The following is a 22,676-nucleotide window of genomic DNA, read 5'->3' as shown; positions in this document are numbered from 1 at the left end:
ATTGATCAACAACTGCTTTTAGTTGATGATCCTAAGGTCAATTCCAAGATTAAAAGACATGGTCCCAGGGGGTGGGAGGCAAAATCACCACCAGTTGAGATGTTTTGATATAATGGGTAACATCAAATTTAAGACAGTTAACATTGTTCTTCTATAAAGGACTTTTAGATATTATATTAGGAAGAAGAAGCTCTGGTAATGTGTGCGTGTGTGAATGTGAATGTGCGTTTGTGTGGGAAGTCACACTGGGATGTGGGAATGGCATAATCCTTGAGCCCTCTACTTAAGGGCTCTGACTGTAACAAGCATCCAGACTGGAGGATTCTGCCTCTCACTGGTATTTTACTCTTTACCAAGGAAAAAAATTCTTGGTAAAGAATTTTACTAACTTTTATTTCTTACTAACTTTTCTGAGCTCTTATAACCACTATTTGCCCGTGCTTACTACATCATGGAAGCTATTATGACACATTTACAGATGGAGCTTTTCTCTTTTTTTCCCCCTCTTTCCACCTACCTGTCATTGTGCCAGTGAAGGAATTTTGACAGCCTCTCAAATGAACACATTTATGTGTCTCATGTAAAATAACAGCTGCTTTCAAAAGCTGACCCAGAAGTGCCAGGCCTTTCCTGAATGGCTCCCCCTTCTCCACATAACAACCTCCCGATGCTTCTAGGAGAAACAGGTGATTGATGCTGGAGCATGTTATTTGTTTGCACCGATAATCTAAAGAGCAACACAACTGCCCAGTAATTGGTTTTATTGGCTCCTCCAGAGTGCTGCATAAAGTGCAACCATCAGAAAGTGTCTCTCTGCTTCCAACGCAAATTGCTTTTAATTTTTTGGTTACCTGATAAGATAGTGAGAGAGAACTATATTAAGCACATTATCCGAAGCCCATCATTAGGGGTGATTTCATTTTCTTATCTGCTGGCATTCGTTTCCACGCAGTTTGCACCTTTAATCAATAGCTATAATTCCATGTAGAAAAAAAATCAAGACAACTTTTTTGTTTGTTTGTTTGCATATACTTCCCTTTCTTTGCAAGATAAGTTTGTTGAATGGGTCTGAGATGTACATGATTTCTGGGGACTGCAAAGGAACTTGACCTCATCTTACCCCCAATATTTTGGTTATGTTCAACTTAGAGATATATTTCTTTCGCCAATATTTTGGAAAATTAATGAAATCTGAATGAAATATGCTGTCTTAATAATAATGTTGTAGAGTAATTCATGGTTGATAGGAGTAAGAAAAGAGCATAAAGAGCATAAATCGACTATTGCTTAATAGAGAAGAGAGTTCTGGAGAGTGCTAATATCATCATTGCCTACTTAGCGGGTTGTCCACAGTGAGATCCAAGTATTAGTTACATTTCATTAGGCTAAATTAGATCTGTAGGGGCTATATACTTTTAATGGGTAACTTTCCTGTTTTGTTTACATATGAGAATTATATTTTTGACTACCCATACTAGGAAGTAAGAAATTCTCCATAACAGTAGGTAATTTCTCTATTTCTCTGTTTTCTTTTTTTCATTACCTTATTCCCAATGCATAGATTAGTGCCTACACACAGTGGGTCCTTAGTAAATTTATTTTGAATGAATGATAAGAAAAATACAATAATTGTTTCTTTCTATTCTCTTTAAATTGCTGTTAAATTTGGGAAATCTCTCATCAGGAGAGTTACCCATGAAAGTCCTGTTTCAGATGTACAATGCGCCCACATGACCAGTTTTCATAGTACCTTGGTACTCCAGGGATCTGTGTTGTGTTGGACATCATGGGCTTATAGGCCTAAGGGTTGTGTAGGAAGTGGAAAGTATCCAAACTTCTGAGTCCTTGCATATTAGTCTGTATCCTGCATCTGCCTCTCACTAGCTTTGGGACCTTAGACTTCCTAAGCCCCAGTTACCTCTGGAAAACATGGATAACAAGCACAAACTGTGGATTCCCTTTTACAAACAACCTCAGAGAAATGATGCATTAAAATATAGATCTGAGTGTTTTATTCAAAACCACTGGGGACACCAAACACTTGTGTGAACTGATGTGTGGCAGGTGGCCCCTTGTGGCACTTAGGGTGTGATAATAGCAGCAGCAGAGAGGTTGTAGATAGCATTGAAGGTCTTTTCTGCTTCTCATCACTTGGCTTGGGAAGATTTCTGGCTGTCCTGATGCTTCAGGAAGTCAATGGTGAGTAGTGATTGCTCAGGCTGCCTGGTGTTGGTGGTGCTGAAGCCCAGCTCAACCCTTTGGGAATATGTAGACAGCTTCGCCCTCTCTAACAGTCCCTCTTTCCTCCCTATCCCTTCAAACTCCCAGCCACAGTGCATTGCAATCTAAAGCGAATGTTTTCTCCCTCTGCCAGGTTGTTCAAAGGATTTAAAGGAGAATGCATGGTAATAAAAGTTGCCTGATGGAAAGGCAGCCAAGCGGGGGTTTAATAGCAGTCCTGAGGTACCTCCCCTCTCATCACCTTATGCTCACAGGAAGAACACAGACTACTTGCTTCTCCTTTATACCCAATGACACACAGATTTTTCTGAGACTTCCTGGGGAACAGGACCTCTCTAGCAAAATAACCAAATGCTTGGGAAACACGATCACCAGAAGAAAACATAAGAAAGGTTTATCACATAGATTTAGAAAATAAATTATTTAAATTAATCATAAAAATTTATACAATGACATAGGGAGAATATTGATGAAATTAAGCAAAACAATGAAACGATTAGTCATAAAAAGTATAGTAGTTATTGCAGCCAAGAGCGCTCTAAAGAGACATAATGATTAAATGTAATGTGATATTCTGGATGGGATCCTGGAAAAGAAAAAAGAAAGCAGGTAAAAACTAAGGGAATCTGAATTAAGTATAGATTTTATTTAATAATTATGTGTTAATATCAGTTCATTAATTTTGACAAATGTACCACACAGATGTAAGATGTTAATAAAAAGGGAAACTGGATGTGAGGTATATGGAAACTGTATATACTATCTTTGCAACTATTCTATAAATATAAATTTACTTTAAAATAAAAGATTTATTTAAAATAAGTAAGTACTTCTGGTTTCTGGTTTGTCACGGAAGGAGCTTGAAATTTATCAAACTATCTTAACAGTAAGTAAAAAGCTAAAAAACTGAAAAGTCATCAATTCTTCTTAGATACTTCAGAAAACTGAGGTCACAAGGCAAAACACTGCCTCTAACAGAACAGGGACAAAAATGCAAATAGCCATAATTTACCAGTACAGAAACCCAAGAACAGAAATCTTTGTAGGAACCAGTCCAGGATAGGAAAATCTCAATTGTAACTGAAAATTTGTTTGAGGTTCAGCATGGACAAGTCTAAGAGTTTAAAACTCCAGAGAAGCCCCATCGTAGATGGGTCCCCACACTTTTGTGAATTTTATTTCCAGGATCTTGACCAGGTTTTCTCTCTGAATATTGTAGAAAAATCTCTTTGTGCTTCTTGCTAGGGGAGGGGGAAAAGTAACCATTTAAAAACATGCCAGAGCATCCTGTTTTTCTTAAAAAGGCCCACTCTCAGAAAAAATTATTTTATCAGAACCTAAGCTGTTGGGTTTTATCAATATCTAACTGACCTGGGGGATGGAAGTACCAAACTCCTGTCCATTCTAGCTATCTGTCCCACTGACGGGAGGGAGGGGCCGACTGAGGGCAAAACTGATTAAAAACTAAGACCAAATCATAAGATTACAGAATGTTCCCTCTCCCCACATTACTGAGGGCCTATTTATGGCAGTTCCTTTAACCCAGTGTATTATGGCCAGCTACCAAGAAATTATGACAAAGCATACTAAAAGACAAAAACCAGTTTGAAGAGATAGAGCAAGCATCAGAACCAGACTCAGATATTGCAGGACATTGGAATTATTAGACTAATAATTTAAAACAGCGATGATTAATATGCTGAGGGCTTTAATGAATAAAGTAGATAGCATGCAATAACTGATAGGTAACATAAGCAGAAAGATGGAAATTCTATGAAAGAAACAAAAATAAATGCTAGAGATACAATAAAATACTGTATTAGAAATAAAGAATGCATTTAATGGATGCATTAGACTGAACGTGTCTGAGGAAAGAGTCTCTAAGTTTGAGGATAGGTCAATGAAACTTCCAGAACAAAAAAAAAAGCAAGCACAAATAAAAAGTTAGGAGAAAAAAAAAAACAGAAAATCAAAAAAAAAAAAAAAAAAGTGGGACATACATGGTAATGGAAATACGAGAAGGAAGAGAAAGAGAGAAATAAACAGAAGGAATATTTGAAAAATTAATGACTAAGACTGTTCCCAAATTATACCAAATCACAGATCAAGGAAGCTGAGAGAATGCCATGCAAGTTGAGTGTCCTGCAAAAATACTACACTCAGGCATATTATATTCAAATGCAGAAAATAAAAAAGATAAATTAAAAATCCTAAAAGAAGCCATATGAAAATATCACTTTACCAACATAGGAACAAAGGTAAAAATTACATCTGACTTCTTAGAAATATGTTAAGCAGGAAGAGAGTAGAGTGAAATATTTAAAGTATGGAGAGAAAAAAAATCCACCAACCTAGAGCTCTGTCCCCATGATATTATCCTTCCAAAATGAAGGAGAAATACTTTCTCAGACAAAAATTAAAAATGAGGGAATTTTTAATAGTAAACAAGCGCTCCAAAGAGTGTTCCAAAAAGTCCTTCAGAAAGAAAGAAAATGAGATAGGTCAGAAACTCAAATACACATAAAAAAAATGAAGAGCATCAGAGATGGAATAAATGAAGATAAAATGCAAAAGTTTTATTATTCTTAATCGACCTAACAGATAATAGTGTGTTTAAAATAATACTAGCAACAATGTAGTCAATTATATATATACATATATAAATGCATGCCTGTATATATGTATATATGTGTGAATATATGTTTAAGTATACTTATTAATGAAACGAATGACTGCAATGATACAAGGGAATGTGGAGAGGAATTAGGATTATTTTTTTATTATAAGGTATTTGCAAAAGACACATCTGATAAAGGACCATTATCCAAACTGTAACTCTTAAAGCTCAACAAAAAAAATGAGGACCTTGTTAAAAAATTGATAAAAGACCTGAACAGATACCTCACCAAAGAAGATATGCAGATGGCAAATAAACATATGAAAAGATAGTCAACATCATATGTCATTAGGGAATTGCAAATTAAAACAATGAGATACCACTACATAGCTTTAGAAGGGCCAAAATTTAAAACACTGACAACAGTGAATGCTAATGAGGATGTGGAGCAGCAGGAACTCTTGTTCATTGGGAATGCAAAACAGTACAGCCAACTTTGGAAGATTCAGATACCAAAATACTCAATAAAGTTTTACCTAATAAAAACTACAGTTTATTAAAACAAATGTGATCAAGTCATATTTTACCCAGGTTTAAGCTTTTTTTTTTTTTCTTATTAGAAAATTCATGAATGTAATTTCATAATCTGGTGAAATTACAAAGAAGAAAAAAATAACATTTGAAAAAAAAGCTTGATATTTATTTCCAATTTTAAAGAAACTTTTTACATTTTAGAAATTTTCTTAACTTGGTTAAATGTCATTTACTGAAATTCTACAACACATATTATTCTTAATGGAAAAACTTAAGATACTGTCTTTCATTGGAAATGAGTCAAAATTGCTCAGAGGCAACATCTACAGAAGCACAAGTTACTGCCCTGCACAACTGCAAGGATATCATTCATGTAGACCATGATGTGCACAGCACTGCAGAGGACTAAGCAGGACACAAATTATACAACTCTATACAGTGACACTATCATTACTACTCTTTTGTTTACCTCTGGTAGACCTGTCAATGTTATGCATTAGCAGGGAAGAGATAAGAGTTTCATTATTTTCAGAAGCTACAAATGCCTTAGAAAAATCAAGGAATAAGATAGTTTAGAAAGTTTGCTGGTATAAGATTTGTCTTACACAAATAAACTCAAAAATATAATAAAAATAACATACTATACAAAAACCAACATAAAATATCTAGGAATTAACAAAGAATTAATGATTATATGGAGAAAAAATGTAGTTCTATTACATGACAAAAGGAGAAAATCAAAATAAATGGAGAGACATTCTAGGGGGGTAAAAACAGTTCATATTCTAAAGATGTCAATTCTCTCCAGATCAATACTAAGCTAAGTGCAATTTCAATCAAAATCCAATTTGTATGAACTCGAGAAATTTATTCTAATATTTACATGAAAAAATATGAGTTGACAAATGGCTAAGCCAATTTCAAAAGATGAAGAAAAAAATGAGGACATACTACAAATCTATCATCTATCTATCATCTATCTATCTATCTATCTATCATCTATCTAAACAGACTGGGATGTTTCTGGTGCAAAACTAACATACACAAGGCAGAATTCGTGAGGAGCTGTGTTCATGAGGAATCGTGCTGTAAGACAAATACAGCTCCACAAATCAATGAAGAAAAGACAGACTGTTTAATAGAAAGTAGTGTGAAACACGGTTCAGAATGCGGGAGGAAAATGAAATGCGCTCTTTTGTAATGTCATATATAAATGTGTACTCCAGATATATCAAAAACCTAAGTGTGAAATATGAAACTATAAAGTTAATTTAAGAAAATGAGGAGAACATGTTATGATCAATAAGTCAGGACTTTTTATAAAAATAATAATAGTATAAAAGTACAAATTGTATGGGTAAGGATTTAATTTATTTGCTTAAACCAAAATTAGGGAATTTTGTTTTGTTAAGGAAATGCAAAGAAAATTAAAAGATAGCTGATTGAGAGAAAAAATTAAACTTACAAACATTTATATCTATAACGTATTAAGAATTCATGCAAATCAAAAGAAAATTGCAGAAAACCCAATAGATAAAATAATAGTAATACTACTACTACTAATTAATAATAATAATAATAATAATAATAGTAGTAGTAGATGCTGAAATAGATCATATGTATATGTTGAGTCATTCAGTAGACATTTACTGAGAATCTACACCTGCCAATAATAGACCTCAGAAATACATCATTAAATGCAACAGTCAAAAATCCCTGTTTTCATATAATACATACAGTTTCAGATTTAATACTAGCAAAATACAAGTTAAAACAGTATAAATTAGTTGATAGTTGGGCATGGGAATGGGGAGCACGGCAGAGGGAATGTAGTTAGCATTAATATGATGGCTAAGTGGATGGCCAGGAGAGGGAGGGAGCAATTGGGGAGATCATTTTATGAACAATATAGATGTCTAACCAATGTACTGTATACTTGAAACTAATTTAAATAAATAAATGTATTTAAAAAAACATTGGCAAATAAAAAATATACAAGTTAAAACAATAAAATATCAGTTAGCATGCATTAGATTGGGAAAAGTTAGAAAGCTGAGTAAAGCCACGAGGGGGGATGGGTGTGGAGTTATAAGAATCCTTAGCATTACTTCTTTGAGTCCAGACTGATACAGTCATTTTAGTCAAATGACTGAAGCAATATTTAGTCAAATTTAATGTGAATATATCCAATGGCTAAATAATCCTCCAGAGAGGAACTTACGTGTGTCCATATAGATGCGTGTATGAGGATGTTCGACACAATTTTGTTTGGAAAGAATGAAGCTGTAGATGGTCTGTGTTTATCACTGGGGTAGGATAATGTGCAACAGATATCCACTCTGTGAATTATGCAGCAATTAAAAATTTAAAAGCGTAGATATACACATAACGCCATGCATCAATCTTAAAACCACAGCACTGAAGGAGAAAAAGTTTCTACAGAATGTGGTGTATTGTACAATGCTGTTACGTAAAATAAAAATGCATACACACAATGCAACACTACATGTGATTCATAAAATTAATGGATGTGTATTAAAAATATTACAATTCTTGCAAGGGAGGAAAATGAAAGTGGAAATGTTTTAAAAGGAAATAAAAGAATAAAATAAGTAATGACAGCAATATGCTATAACTGAGTGGTTAAGAGAAACACCTCACTCAGAGGATGGGCTTAGAATCAAACAAGTGTGTGCGAATGCTTGTCAATTGTCAAGTGCATGTTTCACATTGACATTTATGCACAAATGAAGATACAGCAGTTCTGGCTCATTTTTTTCCTGACATAGGATGACTGAACTCTTTCCAGGATCAAAGATGAAGAATTTTTCTTGGCCCCTGTGTCAGGACTGTGACAGGCAGAGTGCCAGGATCTTGTACAAGGACTCTGACTTGGATCTTCTTGGTTGTCCCTAGGGCTGCTGAGTTCCGTGGCTTCAGCCTGAATCTCTAATCCCAGCCTTCTGACTTATGCAGTGTAGCACCTGGAAAAGAACAGAGTGTGAGTCTGTGCAAACATGCCCACGACTGGAAATATAACTCACAGGCCTGAAGCAGCAGGGCACAGCTGGGTTACGGAGATTGGAGACAAGACAGTACAGGATTGATTACATGCCCCCTTCCGGCACTGCCACTAGTCATTTATTAGGGGTGGCAATCAAAACAGTTTCTTAACTTTAAGTCTAAGAGTTATTTGAAAGAAACCAAACTTACACATGAGATATTTGAAAACACTAATTATGCTCTGTACCAACAAATGCACAATGATATAGTATCTATTGATATCAACTAACGTGTATATATAGAATACCCAAGAATTTAAATTTATTTGGCAGAAAGAGCATAGGCTTTAGTATCAGACAGACATTGGTTAAATTCTGACTCTGGGTGAGCCAAGAGACTTAACCGAACTGTGCCTTAGTTTTCTCATGAATAAAGTAGGTGCAGTGGAATCCACCATCACATTATTTTGTTCATTTATTTGTCCTGGTGAGGATTGGAAAGCGTAATCTAAAATACCTAGCACAGAACCTGCCATTTATGATGTGCTCAATAATGAGTTATCTGCTATTGTTATGTTAAAGAAATTTGATATGTTCAATTCTTTATCCAGAGGGTCTGTAAAATTCCTCCTGCATGTTTTAAAGCCTGTGACATTAAGATCCTCTGATTTATCAAATGTTAAATTATTTAACAGAAGGCGTGAATTCAAGTCATAAGTTGTAAATGTTCCAAAGAGAAAAAAAAAAAAGCTGTAGTTATTTTCACTTTTATTCAAAAGGCAAAGGAGTCTTCAAAATTTCAAGTCTCAAACTCTGATCTGTTTGCCCTCTAGTGTTGTGCTCTTTCTGTAACATTTATTGGTAGTATTTTGGGTTTTGCGTAGGTTTTTTTTTTTTTTTTTCATACATGTTCTGTGCAAGGCACTGCAGGTGCATCAGACAGAGTCAGTCAGTCTCCACCCACAGTTAGCGTGTTAACGATCTAGAAGGATTAAAATGGGGCATGTACAGATCATTCTAAAATAAGTAAGGCTTCGGTAAATGCCACAGTAAAGAGTTACAGGTAAGGAGTTGCACACAGACTCGAGTGTTTGTTAAAGGCTTAGTGGAAGACTAAATATATCAACTAACTTTAGAATAGGGGTTACTTATGGAACTCATAGAAAATGAAAGGAAGAGAGTATTCTGGGCAGAAAGAAACTGTAAGAAAGGGCAGGGATGATTGAAAAGAATCAAATATCACCAATGTTATAGTGGTCAATATTCCTGTTAGGCTTAAGAAGTATGTTCTAGACACTAATACACGTTTTACTAAGGAAGGAAAGGAAGGAAGAGAGGAGGGAGCTGGTGGAAGGAGGAAAGAATGATGGAGTGGAGGGAGGGAAGCGATGAACAAATAAATGAAAGGAAAGACCAAAAGGTCTTAAGTATCATGCCGAGGATTTGAAATTAATCTAACACACAAATTGATTTCATTAATGTTGCTTCTTTTCAAGATTTTATACTAGCTTCTCTCTAGATTATTCAGTTCTGATTAAGCTTTGATTTTAGTTACATGAATGTATGATTTTTGCTGTTCCTTCCTTGGGATGATAATCTGAAAGCAAAAGCAAAAAAAAGCAGCGCGTACAGAGGGCCTGACACATTATAAATTCAGTCAGAACCCAAGCAAAATAAACAATGTTTCTGAAACACAAGTCATGACCAGAAAGAATGGATAAATTATTGCTCTGACATTTCCTTTGTTATTTATGTCCAGAAATCAATCAATAGCTGAAGGAACAGAGTAATTTATAAGTCAGGTGCTGTCAAATATCTGTGGGTCTCAACTGGTATAACCTATCCATGAATTCCTATGAAAATTGATGACAATAGAAAATAATTTTATTTCAAGCCAGGCATTTATAATCTGGTGCATGTTATTCTAACATAATATAAAAATACAAATTAAAAATACAATAGCTGCTGAAAACAGAAGTGCCTACTGACTGTATAAAATCTTTCCTCCATCCTTGCCACACCTTGTTTAATAAAAATAGATGTAGGTGATGGAACATTTATTATGGAAACAAGTTAACCAAAAAGACCTGTCAGTTTGATGGAGGAGGTTATTTGTTCAACAAAATATCCAAGCACGTGAGGCAATCTGGAAATCCAATAGGGAAAGCAGAGACGCCCCTGCTTTTGCTTTTTTCCACCTGCCTCCTTGACTGGAAATAAATGTCCGAAGAGAACTGATGAAAAGTACAGACACAGTTTTATGAACATATTTTGCTTCATCAGATTCAGAAGAACTAAGAAGTGGTCACCTCGTGAAAGCAGAATTTAAGTAAAAATCCTTTTAGAAATAGCCAGGCAATTTCTCACTCCCTCTCCTTCTTTCTCTCCTTCTCCTTCTTTCTCTCCCTCTCTGTCTCTGTCTCTATCTCTATATCCATCTCCAAAGCTGACGTTTGACTTCCCAAACCCATTTTAGCCAATGGACCCACACTCATGTAGTCAGTCTCTCAGGGCCAGAGCTACATTAATCAAACAAATCGAAACCTGATGAATAATTTAGAATGCCAAGGAATCAGTTTAATAATGGTGAAATATAATCGATAGGCAGAGAGATGTTTCATATTAGTGTATCATCTTCCTGCAGGCTAGATAGTAAGAAAAGTTCTCATTGGAAAATATTTTGGTAAGGAATAATCAGATGAAGAGAACTTAGGCAATATCGATGGCTCATGGCATTAAGATGATTCAAGATGATTACTGATGAAATTATTTCCACTTCTCAGGTGACCATCAGAGGACCCTCTGCCTTAAAAAGTGTCAGACTGGACTCCCCTCAACTTCTAGGATGAGCTGTTTATACCATGCCAAATCTCGGGAACTTAAAATTACACAGGTTTATTTCTCACTCATACAACGCGTCCATGTTGAGTTAGTTGGACTTGTGGTTTTCATCAGGCACCCATGAGCTGAGAACCTCCGCAATCGGAAGCCTCATCAGTCACTGCATCGCGAAAAAGAAAGTAAGGCAAACTGTGCACTAGCTCCTAACTGTGTGGCCCTCGGAAGTGAAACACCAAGTTTTCTCTCATCTTCCATTGGCTAAAGAAAAACAAATGGTTGTGCTTGACTTCAGGTCACAGGACATTCCAAACGTATTCCATATCTTAAAGAATGAGAATTGGAATATCATAAATAATCCTAATGTCTCCTAAAACACATTAACAAATTCTTACTCTTTGAGTTCAGCTTTTCTAGACATATTTTTCCTGCTGGGTATTAAGTTTTACCAGTTATCTGTAATGTCCTTTTATATTTGCTAATGATATACATTCAAGTTCTCTTAAATTTTGTCACTTAAACTAAAATGTGTTTGGTCTGTAAACCCAGCAATATATTCATTACTTAGTGGAAGGTACTACTACCATAGAGAACTGAACTCAATCATTATTTGTTGACTTTTTCAAGTTCTCATTCTTTAAGAGTCATTATTAGTCTGCATGCTGCCATTACTCCCATGTACACATACCAGAATTATCCCCTAAACTATTTTGGATTAGTAACCTAAACTATTTTGCATTAGTAATTAGTGTCATCGTTCTGGAAATTAAAATCCACTAAGATTATGTGATAACTATTTGTTTATTTGTCAGTTGTGCCAAGTTCAGGCTGATTTCGCAGAAGAAAAAAATCTTACCTAGCCATTGATGGTATCTTTGATTTAATGAGACGCGACCTGATGTGGTCATTAAAGGCAGGGACTTTAGGATCTGGATGGCTGGATAGGCTGCTTTGGGTATCAACCTCTCTTACTTAGCTTCTTCTTCTTCATCTATAAAATGGAATAATAATACTCAACTTCAAGTTCTGTCATTAGGTGTGTTACTTTTGAAATGTACACAGCACAGAGCCTGGCCTAGTAAAACACTACTTCAGTTTCATATAATAATGTTTGCTGCTGCAATGTTCTGCATACAGTGCCAGAGGACAGATATGAAATAGAGACTTTTCTCCTAAGTATGTATGTGTTCACCTCTGCTTAGTACAATACTTAGCACAGTGTCTGGCAAAGTAAATGCTTTGTTTGTTATGCTATGCTTGCCCACTTTGCCACTAGATGGTGAATTGAGGTAAAAGCAAAATATTTTCTCGGATTTTTTTTCCATGTTCAAAACTGGGAGGAAATTATTCACAAAGCAAAGTGCAGGTTTGTTTGTTTGTTGTTGTTGTTGTTGTTTTCACTAGATGAGTAAATTAGACAAATGAGCAGTATCAATAAGAGGGGTTCTATAGTAAGTTCTCACCTAACAGTCAACGTGAACCCTAATAGACCATAAAATCCATGTTATTTAATGTAATTGATTACAAATTACAAGGTTTGATTCACAGCTGGTGCTAATTGAACAATTTCAGCTCTGTTTTTGTTTCTTTATGTTTTTATAGTCTTCGTTTGTCAGTAAATTATTAACCAAGGAAAGTTAAACGAAAACAAATCAGCAACTATTAGAGCTGCTTTTCTTTTCATCACCACACCTACCACACCTATCAGCCACCCCTACCACAAACATTTGCATCTTTCAGTGGGGGAAAGTAGGTTTGTTCATCTAAATTTTTTCAGGAACTGAGTTTTACCTGCACTTTCTAGGTATGCTAAAGCTTTTCATTTTATCTTTTGGGTAATATGTTATAAAAGAAGACAATTTCTTAATTGCTTGGTTTTTATTTATCTTTTAAATTTATGCCTCCCTCCCTCTTCTTGCTTCCCTCCCTCTTTTTCTTCCTTTTTTCTTCCTTGATCAAATATTTATCGAATATCTTTTATGCCTCAGAAAGTGTTCTAAGCACTAGAGGTGCAGCACTAATATTCTGCCCACAAAAGGATGAGAAGAAATATCATAAACTAAATGAAAAAAGTGGTAAGAGCTTTGAAGACAAACCAAGTAAGTGGCGACCAGGATGGCTCTATTTTAGATCTATTGTTCTGAGAAGTTAGCATCTGAGATGAGACCTGAATTAAACCATAGAGGAAGGCCTGGGCATAGGCAAAAACAAGTATCATTATTATGAGCAGAAACTTGCTTGACAGGCAGAAGCCCAATTTGACTGACCATAGTGGGAAAAGGAACAGGAGGTTAAAAAAATGACACCAGTGAAGTAATTCAGAACTAAGAGCCAGTTTGGGTAGGATCTTGTGGACCATGGCAAAAGTCTAAATTTTATTATTAATGTGAAGTCAAGTCAGTGAAAGATTTTGAATAAGTGAGTGGTACGGTCTGATTTCCTCTTTAAAAGAACCACCTCAGCTGCTCTATAGAAAAGAGACATTAGGAAGATCAAGAAGGAAAGTAGTTAGATCAATCAAGACATGACTGCTTCATCCCAGGGAAGGAATGATGATGACATGGACCAGAGTGATGTGCATGGAAGGAGTGAAGAAGCATTGGATCATGGGATATGTTTTGCTAGTTAAATAAAGATAAGATATAGAACTTGGACAGGGGAGCATGGTCCTACAGTGATTTTGTCACATAACCCCCCTTGACAAATTGAGCTCTCTAAGAACGCGATTGAGCAAATGGTCAATCCAAAAGGAACCCCTTGACCGTTCTTCTGCATTTCTCTCTGCCATTGAGAACATCTGTTTAGCAGGATTTGGAATTCTTAAGATCTGAAAGTTTAATCTCCATTTCTTCTGTCATCATAACAGATGGCATTCTCCAGCATAAAAGATAATTTCATCCCTAAATACAAACAAGTAGTAACCTCCAGTATCTTTCATTCACAGTAAACAACTAATGATAAGTGCTGACTATTAGGATATTCATTACTGCAGATCCAGGAGCTTGACATATATAGCATTGTCTAGAGACTTTGAAATCACTGACCAACAGTAACTTCTGCTCTAGTAAATGTAAATCCTCCCACTACTGATTTTCCAGAGGTAAAACCTCACACTCTTGAGGGAGGCAGAAATTAAATCTTGTTATAAATTATGTGCTATCTGAGACTGTATTCTGCTCTGATCCCACCCAGGCTGCCAATAAATTATAAATAGAGTTACAAAATGTAGACTCTGTCAGAGACTGAGAGCTCTATTGCCCACATCTCTCCGTTCTCTCCTTTCCATTTTATTTTTCTCCTGAGTTCTTTAAAAGAGAACAATCCCTACTGAGTTCTTTTTGTCCCTCACCATTTCTTTTCAGAAGTTAACAATTTGTGCAAAATAAGCTCTGATTTTTTCCCTATGTATTTAGCAGAACAACTAATCTTGATTTCAAAAAGCTGTCTGGAGAGTTTTCTCTTTTCCTATTAGTCTGTATAGATTTCATTAGTAACAATAACATAAACATGCCAACTACCCCGGCCTCTAGATTAGTGTGCATCTGGAAAGCATTTCCCAGACTTGGAATCACCTCTGAATCATGAGAATTGAATGGTCACTTGATTTATACATAAGGGGATTAAATCCCAGGTATTTCTTTACAACTTTTGCTAAGATTCTTTTTATTCCTATTCAAGATTACCATCTGTTGACCTTCCTCTCATTCCAGCTCATTCTCACTTATCAAGAAAGACAATGACAGCCACCTCAGCCTTCTTCACTGCTCTGACTCTTGTCATCGACCTGAGTGACTTTGCCGTCTACATGTTGAACAATTCTAGCACTCTAACCTCTTATGTCTTTCAACTTTCAATATCTCGTGTTGAAAGAAAAAAAAGCTACATGTGAAACATCAGTGAGTATGAAGAGAGTTCATATGCTAGAATTCCTAAAATGAATAAACTTATTAAGCAGATGTTTTATGATAAGAAACATGGAAGACTCTGATGTATTGGCTAGATCATAAAATCTAATCTACATGCCCACTGATATTGACAACGATGATTTAGCGTCAGTTCAAGGTTGCTTTGACTTCGGTTTACTACTGAAGTAAGAAACGGCGCAAAGGAAATATGTGAGTTAAAAATACACATGGATGTGGTTCACCAATGACTTGCTGGCTCTTCACAGAGGGGCACTTGAACTTCAGTGGTCCAGGTAGTCTGCCAGAAGAGGGCAAAACACTTCTTCAAGTCCAGAGCATTGTGTGTCGTCTGGTACATACCATTTGGCTGGTTCATCAATGCTCAGGGTCTGCACGAATACCATAAAATGTACTTCTCATGATGCAGCTACATACATCTCACGATGCAGTTACATACGTCAGTAGTAAAAAAATGCTCACAAACCATCAGTATTACAAAGCATTGTGAAAGGCTCCATCAGAGCTTTCTTTCATTTGTTCAACACTGAAGACATAATGTTTAGCAGTGCCTTGTTAATAAGCAATACTTACTAACATTTTTAATAAAATGAGATAAATTAGGCCAGAATAGAATTCACTTTTATTTCTGAAAAATATTGCTATATTGACCATGTAGTCATAAAGATTCATTATTTCACAGAAGCATTTAGAACAGTCTTTTCAGATATACCTAGGGCAAGGTTAGATAAATATATTTGCAACCCAACATTTAGTATGTTTATAAAGCATGCTCTAAAAACACACTCCAAAAAAAATGAAAATGTGTATACAAAGAAGTTAATAGATTTTTTATTGTTTTATTTAGCTTTTTTTTTTTTTTTCTTCTATCTTCCTCCTCACTCTAGAATATAAACTCTATAAGGTCAGGAGTAGTGTCAGTTTTGTTCACTGTTTATTTCCAATTCCTAAAACTCCACATAGCTTACAGAGGGTTGCCAATAAATAGTGTTTAAAAAGGTGAGTAAATGTTATTTAGACGAAACATAAAGGAAGAAAACTTTTAAATAATATAACATTCTAATGTGCTTTAGGAATTTAGAAAAGTATGTATAATAGGTAGAATTTATCTATGCCCATTGTCTGATGTGATCTCTTATGAATAGAAAGGGATGATGTAAAGATTTTGTATTTCTATAATATTCAGAGGCTCCAGTAAATTAAATTCATTATTTAATCATGAAGAAGAATGAAAATTGGAGATGACGAAGTGGTGCCAAAGGAAAAAAACCACATAAATAGTTACTTGGGGTGAATGGCTGCAATAATGACCCAGTCCTGTTGAAAAGGCCAAAACAAAATGGATTTTTTATTCAACAATTATTTATTAAATCCCTGTTATTGGAAGACTTTTTTCTAGGACTTGGAATCACGTAGATAAAAATCTAGATGTCTTACGCTCAATAAACTTATGTTTCAAATAGGAAAACAAAGAGATAAACCTTTAAGTAAATGAGAATATTGTTTTAATAAAGGTTTGGATAAAAAGGCATGTAAATAAAATGAGAAAAATACCCCCCAAAACCCCAAACTTCACTGGCATATGTGTTAACAAGTAAGGTCAAGAGAAAGATGATTAAGAATAAAAATGTATGTAAAATCTTCATATGAAAATTGATAATCTTGTTAAAGGAAATATAGAGTAAAATAATATGTCTGGAAAATACAGGTTAAACTCCTGGCCTAATTATGCCATCTTAGACCAATTACTTCAACTTCTTCATCTACAAAATTGGGTATTAGACTAGATAATTTCTTAGATTTTCTACAGCCTTTATTATGACCAGTACTGTATGGAAACCTGTATGGAAAACCCAAGTAATAAACTAAAGTCAATTTATGTTTGATTTAATCTTTGTTTGTTTGTTTTTCAGAGAATTATTCTCCAATAAACAAGAAACTTCTAGTCTTTTACTTGATCGATTTGTGTATTCGGGAAGTTTTTTAATTTTGGTTACTGAATATTCTATATCAGATTGGCAAATACAATGGTTCCCCCTTATCTGTAGCAGATACATTCCAAGATCCCCAGTGAATGACTGAAACTGAAGATATGTATATATATATATATACATATCTTCAGTTTCAGTCAGTTTCAGTCTCCTATATATACTATTTTTTCTATGCAGGCCTGTGATAAAGTTTAATTAATAAATTAGTCACAGAGAGATATTAATAACAATAGCTAGTAATAAAATGGAATAATATACTGTATATTATTGTTTTATGTATATACATATAACAATATACTGTAATAGAAGTTATGCAAATGTGATCTCTCTTTCAAAATATCTTATTGTACTGTATTCACCCTTCTTCTTGTGATGATGTGAGATGATACAATGCCTATGTGATGAGATGAAGTAAGGCGTTGTGATGTAGCATTAAGCTACTATAAGGGTTACTTGGAAACAAGCAGTGAGATATTGTAATAGTTATTCTGAGAACTCAGACAGCTACTAAGTAATGAATGGGTAGGTTGGGTATACAGTGCAGATATTCTGGACTAAGAGATGACTTATGTCCTGGGAGTGATGGAGTGGGACAACACAAGATTTCATCACAATGCTCAGAAAGTTATGCAATTTAAAACTTGTGAATTGGTTATTTCTGGAATTTTCCATTTAATAATTTTGGAACCCCTATTGACAGAGGGTAACAAACCACAGAAGCAAAACTGTGGATAAGGGAGAATTGCCCTAGGAATAAAATCATAATCACTTGCCATGCTTGACACCTGTTGATACAGGTAGAAATGGCCCTGACTTCAAAAACGAGAAAGAGAATAAAGGAACAGAATTTTAATGCCTACTATCTATAGATATCATATGAGAATCTCATAAAATATGTCAATTTTAGAAAAAGAGAAAAAGTCAAGGCAGTTTGAAAAGTTACATGCCTCTCCCCATAAAAGAATGATAGCCGTCGTAATTGAATATGGACAAGACAGATGGGCAAAGCAACCAACTTTGTGATGAAATATTTAATGGAATGATTACTTAATAGGAAGAATTGCTGATCTGAAGATACAGACTCCACTGAGGATAAGCAGCGTGTATTCTGAGTTGCTTTTAATCTGCTTAGAAGCTTTTCTCTCCTACCGATTAAGAGAGAAAATGTAATAATTTAGGAGAACAAAGTTTTAACTGTTTTCCTTTCTTTTTCTTTCTAGGATTCTTTTTTTTGCTCCTCATTTCTTGTCTTATATTTAAGAGAACTATTTAAATGATGACAAACAGAAAGTAGAAATCCTTCATGCATCAAGTTATTCATGATAATTTTAAATGCTTTCAACTTTTTTTAAATGCTAAATCGTTTTGAACATTGATTCTTGGGGAAGCTAATTAGTGAGTTTCACTATACAAGGGAATAAATAGCAGAAAATGAGGATTATTTTGAACCATCTGGATAAGAAAGGTGTTGGATATTTTGTGTACAAGAGAGAAGTATATGTTTATATCTAAAATGAGAGAATTGTAGATTGTATTATTATACATCGAAAATCACTTCCTTCCTGACCTCTTATTCATTAGCTTTTGATATAAACAATCCCCAAATATTGTGGAACAACAATTATTTCTTTCTTACATTACTTATCAATGACTATGAGACAGGCTACTTTCTCTAATTTATTCTGTTCTGCTCTGCCCCATGCATTTTCTCACATTTCATTGACCTGGTCCAAGTCACAGTGAGACATTAATAACAATAGCCAGTAATAAAATAGAATAATATACTGTATATTATTGTTTTATGTATATACATGTAACAATATACTGTAATAGAAGCCAAGTCCCATGACCGGGCCTGATAATGGGGTATGGAAATATATTCTGCATACAGAACACGGAAAGGGAAGGGATGCAATCTTTCATACAACCTATAGCAGGCAGAATCATGACTCCCCAGAAGCGCCCATGCCCTAATTTCTGCTAAGATTTCTTAGATTTTGGTTGGAATGAGGGGTGGGAGCCATGAGAGAGGGAGAGGAAGATAAGGACAAAACACAGTCACAAGAAAGGGTCTATGAGAATCATTACTTGGTGAAGAAATGGAAAACCATCATTTATTTTTCTGCCTTGCTTTACCCAAGCCATGAAGGCATGCTTGTCTGTGTGTGTACGATGTGTACAAATATATTTATATATTGTGTATGTGAATATTAGTATGTTCACATGCATACACATACATATTCACACATGCACATATGTATATATTTCTTCTGGTTATGTGAATGTTTTTGTGGTGCTTTGTTTGTTTGTTTTTTTGTAATCAAATGTAAATAAAATCTAATTATACTCCTTATGATGGTCTACTATTTGCCAAACTTAGATTTCTCACTCTGAGACCTTGATTGATTAGTTTATATTAACAGATATTGTCTCTCGTATAGAAAGGCGGTGTTACTGACACCAATAACTAGAGCATAGATTTAGAATTGCTATTCTAGAAGCTTTTGCATGTGTTTACAAGTTGATATATGTAGCTTAACAGTTAAGGTTAAGGCTAATTTCAAAGTAAAATTAAAGAAACCTATGTAATAACAATGGCTAATGTTTTCCAGACCTTACAATATGCCATGTACTATGCTAAATACATATTTTGATTATTTTATTTGATTGTCCCCAAACTCAATGAACTGCTATTATTATCTCCATTTTATAGATGAGACTTAGAAAGCTTAAACAGTTGCCCGCGATGACATATGTAGATAGAGAGAGTCAGAGGTGTATAAAAATGTGTCATCTTATTCCAAAGCTGATTTTTAACCACACACTATACTGGAGATGACCTTGGGCCAAGCAGCCACTGAGATTAACCTTCCTTAGAAAACATTCTACCTGATTCAGATCAAGATAAACAGTCCATAAACCTTCTGTTTAGACAAGAGAAAAAATGAGAAATACATATGTTAATGCAGCAGTCACAGCAGTGTAATGACATTGCCCAGGGAAAAAAATGAAAAAGTCTCATCAGCATTCACAAACCTTTTAACTATAATACTAAAATACATTCCTTGTCATACTTAATAATTCTCTGCTGCCCCTTGGAGTGAGTGGAGCTTTATCTGCAGATTTTTTTGTTGTGTAAAACTGCTCTTTCTCTCTTCCTCCCCCCACCCCCCAAACCCAACAGAATCCACAAAAAGCACTAGTTCCAAAGCCCCGACATGGAGCCAAAGTAATACTGCATAGCAGTAGCAAAGGGAATAAGAGGCAAAGATCCCACTGCAACTGAAATAGCAGATATGCACACTGGAAAGGAGGCGTCTTTTCTTAAGACAGAGATTTTAGGAAACTTGGTTACTCCTGTAGAAATTAAAAACTTCTTGACATTCTATGCATGAATGTCAATGTCCCCTAAGCCACTATTAATGAACACAGTTGACCCTGAACATTGTGGGGACTGGGGCACCAACTTCCCATGCAGTCAAAAATCCACGTATAACTTTTGACTCCTCAAAAACTTGAGTTGTCCTTCAGTATCCATGGGGGACCACTCTTCCCCTGCAACTACCAAAATCTGTGAATGCTCAAGTTCCCTATGTACAATGGAGTAGATCAACGCAGTCAGCCCTGTGTACCCTCAGACTCCCAACCATGCATTGAGAACAGTACAGGTACTTACCGAAAAAATCCACGTATAAGTGGACCTGTGCAGTTCAAAGTCATTTTGTTCAAGGGTCAACTATACATTACTAAATGTGGGCAAAACTTGATTGCAATTTTTTCTAACACTGTCAGAAAGCCTGGTTTTGTAATCTCTGCAAATCAAGACTGTGTCTTAAATCTTTTCCTAACTCCAGTGAGCCTTCCTCAGGCTCCATCTGCAGTGAGCATTATTTGCTTCATAGCTATGCTCTTGAGAGACTGATAAACCAAGGACCAAATCATCTAACTCACATCACTTTTTTTTTTTTTGTAGAGTATACATATATATGCTCAGTATATGTATATGCAGGTGTCTATCACCTATCTATCTATCATATATTTATCTATCATCTATCTATCTATAATCTATCTGTCTATCTATCATCTATCTATCTATCATCTATCTATCATCTGTCTATAATCTCTATATCATCTGCCTATCATCATCTATTTATGAATATCAGTGCTTTAGAATAACGAAGATGTACTGATTCTTTGTCATTGTCCCTTTACACACTTATATTGTTTGCCTGGTACCCTTATAGTCACATTTGAATTTGTAACTGTAACTTTATATATTCCTCAAGTCATTTTAGTTGGACTTATTTTGTATCCTTAACTAGATGAGTTCAGGACAGGGTTTCTCTCTTTTATTTTCTTCAGAGTACAAGTATATCAACTCCTGAATTGGAGAGTAAAATTCTGTGTGCTTTTATGTTTTTAAATAATTTATCAGATCTTCAAAGGAATCCATTACCCAAAAAATTTTAAAAGTCCCATAAAGATATCTGAGTTCACATTCATTATTTTATGCCTTCAATTATTTTATAGCTAGGCGAGAAATAAAGTGTTTTGGCTGAGGTCTATACTAATTAATGACAGACTAGGACTAGAATGAGGTCACGTGACTAGCAGGACCAATATCATTTTCACTCATTAATCTATGTTTGGATTCTTAATCAATATTTGCTTCAATCTTGTGTACCCTACAGTTTGGCAATGGCTCAATAAAAGGCTGATTAAATAACCCAGTCTCAATTTAAAAAAAAAAAAAAGCTAGTTTGAATCGTTTCTTCTGAACATCACTAGAATACCTATATTGCCTGATTCTGTTCTGGATTTGTTGATCTGAGTTCATAGAATAAATTTCAATGACAATGATGACAAACATCCCAAGGAAATTACTTGATTTTAAAACAAACGATGCTAGGGTATACTTACTGCTAGTGTCTTAGTAATGCTTTTTTTTGTTCTTCCAAGTTACTAAGGTCAGCCTCATCTTAACCTTTTCTTAAATAAAAATAAATTTCAGAAAAATGAGAGTGGTAGGAAAAGAATGAGGACTACTGTCCATCATATTTTATTATTATTTTTTTTTAGGTGAGGCAGCCCTTGGTTGACCTCACAGATTGCAAGGACCTTGTCAGCTTACAATCCCTTATTTTTTTTTTTTATTTTTTACACCTGCAGCACCTGGTCTTCCTAGGTGGTCTCCCATCCAAGTACTAACCAGTCCCGACCCTGCTTAGCTTCCAAGATCAGATAGGATCAGGCTTGTTCAGGGTGGCATCAGATGGGATCGGGCTTGTTCAGGGTGGCATGGCCGTAGACGGACTACTGTCCATTTTAGAGACTATCTGGTGCAAATCCAGATGCCAACAAATCTGTTGACTGAGAATTTTTGCTTCAAGTGTAATTTTTCTTTTAACCTGTAACTCTTTTCCCAAGTTTTGCTTCATTCATCTTAAATTGTATGCACATTGGGTTGTTCCATGTGCCATGGTAGTATATTCAGGAAGTAGTTTTTTTAGCACTTTTAAATCCCAAGACA

At 35.1% G+C, this 22,676-nt stretch overlaps 1 pseudogene; it reads right to left on the bottom strand.

Annotated features, from left to right (window-relative positions):
- Positions 1 to 22,306: 22,306 nt before the first annotated feature.
- On the bottom strand, positions 22,307 to 22,456 carry LOC112476670 (annotated as a pseudogene).
- Between the last annotated feature and the right edge of the window lie 220 nt (positions 22,457 to 22,676).

Source organism: Pteropus alecto, unplaced genomic scaffold (genome assembly GCF_000325575.1).
Source record: "Pteropus alecto unplaced genomic scaffold, ASM32557v1 scaffold71, whole genome shotgun sequence".
Taxonomy (NCBI): Eukaryota; Metazoa; Chordata; class Mammalia; order Chiroptera; family Pteropodidae; genus Pteropus; species Pteropus alecto.
The sequence above is the reverse complement of the archived record's forward strand: the minus strand, read 5'-3'. Positions and strand labels throughout refer to the sequence as shown.